This window comes from Camelina sativa, chromosome 17 (genome assembly GCF_000633955.1).
Source record: "Camelina sativa cultivar DH55 chromosome 17, Cs, whole genome shotgun sequence".
NCBI classification, from domain to species: domain Eukaryota; kingdom Viridiplantae; phylum Streptophyta; class Magnoliopsida; order Brassicales; family Brassicaceae; genus Camelina; species Camelina sativa.
In genome coordinates, this window is record NC_025701.1 from 29,409,833 (window position 1) to 29,415,113 (window position 5,281).

Consider the following 5,281-nt stretch of genomic DNA (forward strand, 5'->3'; position numbering starts at 1 on the left):
GGTGTGCAGCACGGTGTGCAGCCGGTGGGTTGGATCGAGCCGACGTCTCAGGTGTACTCGACTAGGGAGACCGGTGGCACTAGTGCGGGAGCGATCACAGGTATAATTTTTGAGATTCGAACTTGGTCAATTTAATAGTTCAGATTATGTTTGTTTTGCTTGTGATCGAATGTTAGTTTCTCAACACATGGGATTTGTGTAGGGACCTTGTTGGTGGGCGGGTTTAAGTCCCATGTTATGTTTGATTCTGGAGCTTCTCATAGCTTCATTACTCCGGAGTGTGCCGAGAGTGCGGGGATCAGAGGGGATTCTGGAGAGCGTTCAGGAGTTGTCAGAGTTGCAGGAGGCAAGTTCCTGAGGGTTATTGGACGAGCTGGAGGAGTTGATATTCAGATCGCAGGAGAGTCGTGGCCAGCGGATTTGCTTATCAGTCCAGTGAAGTTGTATGATGTCATTCTTGGTATGGATTGGTTGCATCGGTATAAGGTGCATTTGGATTGCTATCGGGGTAGAGTGGAGTTTGAGCGTCCAGGAGGGAAGTTGGTTTTTCAGGGCATTAGACCGACTTCGGGGAGTCTCGTGATCTCAGCCGTTCAGGCAGGGAAGATGATCGAGAAGGGCCGTGAGGCTTATCTGGTTACTATATCTATGCCAGAGTCAGNCACTACGAGTTTGTGGTGATGCCGTTTGGGTTGACAAATGCGCCAGCTGCGTTTATGAGATTGATGAACAGCGTGTTCCAGGAGTTTCTGGACGTGTCAGTCATCATTTTCATCGACGACATCCTGGTATATTCTAAGAGTCCTGAGGAGCATGCAGTACATTTGAGAGCAGTGTTGGAGAAACTGCGGGAGCAGAAGTTATTTGCTAAATTGAGTAAGTGCAGTTTCTGGCGGCGTGAGATGGGGTTCTTGGGTCATATTGTTTCTGCAGAGGGAGTTTCAGTGGACCCAGAGAAGATTCAGTCCATTAGGGAGTGGCCGAGGCCGCAGAGTGCCACTGAGATTCGGAGTTTCCTGGGGTTAGCAGGTTACTACAGGAGGTTTGTTCGGGGTTTTGCGAGTATGGCTCAGCCGATGACTAAGCTTACAGGGAAGGATGTCCCGTTTGTGTGGTCACCAGAGTGTGAGGCAAGTTTTGCAAGTCTCAAGCAGATGTTGACTACCACGCCGGTGTTAGCATTGCCTGAGCAGGACGAGCCTTATGTTGTGTATACAGATGCTTCTAGAGTGGGGTTGGGTTGTGTACTTATGCAGCAGGGGAAGGTTATAGCTTATGCTTCGCGGCAGTTGCGGAAGCATGAAGCTAATTATCCTACTCATGATTTGGAGATGGCAGCAGTGATCTTTGCTCTTAAGATTTGGAGATCCTATCTGTATGGTGGGAAGGTACAGGTATTTACAGATCACAAGAGTCTGAAGTACATTTTTACTCAGCCTGAGCTGAATTTGAGGCAGAGGCGTTGGATGGAGTTAGTAGCGGATTATGATTTGGACATAGCTTACCATCCTGGTAAAGCTAATCTGGTTGCAGATGCCTTGAGTCGGAAGCGGGTGGCTTCGGCTCAGGAGCAGGATATGGAGGTGTTGGTAGGTGAGATTAGTGCATTGAGTTTGTGTGCTATCTCACAAGAACCTTTGGGTTTGGAGGCAGTTGATAGAGCAGATTTGTTGAGCAGAGTGAGGTTAGCTCAGGAGAGTGATGAGGGGCTGGTGAATGCCTCTAAGGCTGCGGGTGCAGAGTATCAGGTTTCTGCTAATGGTACTATCCTTGTGCATGGTCGGATCTGTGTGCCCAAGGGTGAGGATTTGAGGCAGGAGATACTGAGAGAGGCTCATTCGAGCAAGTTCTCTATTCATCCAGGGGCGACCAAGATGTACCGTGATCTCAAGCGGTATTATCACTGGGTCGGGATGAAGAAGGACGTAGCTGACTGGGTGGCGAAGTGTGATACTTGCCAGCTGGTGAAGGCGGAGCATCAGGTTCCTGGTGGTTTGTTACAGAGTTTACCCATTCCAGAGTGGAAGTGGGATTTGATCACGATGGACTTCGTGGTAGGTTTACCTGTGTCGAGGACGTTTGATGCTATTTGGGTCATTGTGGACCGTTTGACTAAGTCTGCACATTTTCTGGCCATCAAGAAAACTGATGGAGCAGCGGTTTTGGCCAAGAAGTATGTGAGGGAGATAGTCAGATTGCATGGTGTGCCTGCTAGTATTGTGTCTGATAGAGATTCCAAGTTCACTTCGGTGTTCTGGAGGGCGTTTCAGGCAGAGATGGGCACGAAGGTGCATATGAGTACAGCCTATCATCCTTAGACGGACGGTCAGTCAGAGAGGACGATCCAGATTTTGGAGGATTTACTGAGGATGTGCGTGTTGGACTGGGGTGGTCATTGGGCAGATCATTTGAGCTTGGTGGAGTTTGCATATAACAACAGCTACCAGGGTAGCATTGGGATGGCTCCTTATGAGGCTTTGTATGGGAGGCCGTGTCGTACACCATTATGTTGGACTCAGGTGGGGGAGAGGAGCATATTTGGTGCAGATTTTGTCCAGGAGACCTCGGAGAAGATTCGGATTTTGAGGCTGAACATGAAGGTGGCTCAGGATCGGCAGAAGAGCTATGCTGATAAGAGGAGAAAGGATCTTGAGTTTCAGGTTGGTGATAGAGTGTACCTCAAGATGGCCATGTTGCGGGGTCCGAACAGGTCATTGACAGAGACTAAGTTGGGTCCGAGGTACATGGGTCCGTTCAGAGTGGTTGAGCGGGTGGGGCCAGTGGCATATAGGCTGGAGTTGCCTGAGGTTATGCGTGCGTTTCACAAGGTATTTCAGGTGTCAATGCTGAGGAAGTGTCTTCATGAGGGTGATCAGTTGTTGGCTTAGATTCCTGAGGATCGTCAGCCTAACATGACTTTAGAGGCGAGGCCATTGAGGGTGCTCGAGAGGAGAGTCAAGGAACTTCGGAAGAAGAAGATTCCTTTGATGAGAGTCTTGTGGGACTGTGATGGAGTAGAGGAGCAGACTTGGGAGCCCGAGGCGAGGATGAAGGCAAGGTTTAAGAAGTGGTTTGAGAAGGAGACCGCGACTTGAGCTTGTCTAGCCGGGTCCGAGTTTTAGTCCGTGGCTGGAGCGGGTACGGAGTATTCCAGCCCATCTCTCTTGGTATTTGGTCGCTTAGGGGTGGTTGGTTGTGCGACTAAGTATCAAGATGAGGTGGTGCTCGGGATGCGGGTTGATGGCTCCGATGGTTGTATTTTTGCTTTTGCTGATGTAATTTCGTTGAGATTGTAACGATTATGACATTTTTGAGATTAATAAGATGAGTATTTTTCTTTATGTTTGACTGTTGTTGTCATGGGAAAAGAGAAATAGCTCGGATTTCTATTTTTGGAAAGTTTCCATAAATCGAAAGTTTCCACAAAAGGAAGGTTTCCAGAATCAGAAAGTTTCTAAAAAGGAAAGTTTTGTGGAAATGTTGAGGTAGATCTAGCCAGGAGATACTCGTTGGCATCAGTATTTGTTTTGCTCAAGGCCTTGCGGGCCCAACTCACGTGATACCGATAGCTCGATGGACTTTGTGGCCAGAGAGTGGGTGTGGTATGTTGCTTCGGATGACGATCCGAGAGCGCGCTTGAGGGTGACGACCCAAGAGCGGGATATATGAGGCTCCCTGGATGCCGTAGCTGTGAGCCGAGGCTCGGCAGTGAGCCGGTATGTCTCGAGGGTTGCGACCCGAGAGCGGGGGGAGTGTGTGTGAGTGACTTCCTGGATGCCGTAGCTTAAGGCGGTTGGCCTGATAGCGAGCCGGCATGATTCGTTGGTTGCGACCACGGACGGGGGAAGCACTGAGTTGTGAGCAAATAGTGTTTATGATGCGAGTATATTGGCTAGAGGGAGACCTCGAGGGTCAGTCGGAGGTGTGCGGGCTGTTGCGACAGTGGCACGGGAAACCTTGGCTGACGGTGTTTAGTCCGGTCTGGGGACGTGCGGGCCGTGCTGACGGTGGCACGGAGGTCCTTGACAGATGGACGGTATTGCGGGATTCGGGGACGAATCCATATTGGTGGGGGAGAATTGTAACAACCGCGAACCAATTCTTGTAATTTTGGTGTGGGTGTCGATCGACACCCTTTGTGGCATAGATCGACACCATGTGTTTCCGGTTTGGTCGGGTTCGTTTTAATTGCTGATTGGTTCGGTTTGGTTCAATTAAAATCCCTAAATCGCATTTAAGTGTTAAGAGACGAATTAAGGGTTTTGGGTTTACTAGCATTGAGTGAAAAGAAAGAGAGAAAAGAGAGAAAAACGTTTCTGAGATTTTCTGGGCTTGTTCTTGGAGATTTTGGAGAGATCTGAGGCTGTAGAAGTGATAGCTGTTGCTGGAAACGAAGGGGGAGCTTCGGGAGGTGTTGTTTTCCACGTTTCTCAATCCAATCTTCCTGTTCTTGAGGTGAGTGCTTGACCATGGTTGATCTAAGCATGAGATCTCTTTTGTTTGGGTGTTTTCTTTGTTGTTTGTGTGTTTTTGTTGCTTGGGTTCGTTGTTTTCGTGTTTCCCAGTGGTTTCTGAGGAGATTGGGTGAGTTTGAGACGGTTTCGAGGTGATTTGGAAGGAGAGATCAACGTTCGTGTTCGCGTAGATCATGTCTGCAGAAGAGGCATCGATCGACACTAGGAAGCATCGGTCGACACCATTTGGAGGGGCATCGGTCAACACTGTTAAGCATCGGTCGACACCATTGTTTGTAGCATCGATCGACACCGTGTGGCATCGGTCGACACTGGTCTCATCCGAGACTTGTTTTTCCTTGGTTTGATGTATTGTTGTGTGTTTTTTGTTTTGCCTAACTTGAGGGTCTCATATGCTTGTGTGTATAACCTAGTAGATGGGAGGACGGCCTCACTAAGTATTTATGATAATACTTACGCATCTCAATTGTTGTTTGTGGTGTGCAGATAAAGGAAAAGAGTGATCGTGGAATCAAAGGCGATGAGGAGGAGGATGTTCTAGAGGCTTGATTGATTGTGGTCTAGCTATTGTTAGGTTGCTAGATTAAATCAATGGAACATTGTAGGATGTTAGCTTTTGGTTATTTCTTTATTTGGATTATGGTGTTATTGAGTATTGGTTTATTAATTTTGGAATTTTATTGGATTAAATGGAAACTGTTTTATTTGGTTATCCGTGGTTATTGGTTGTTGTTGGGATGTTAGTGGGTATGGGACCACTAGTAAATTATGGTATTAAAAAAAAAAAAACGGGAAGGGTTGTTTCN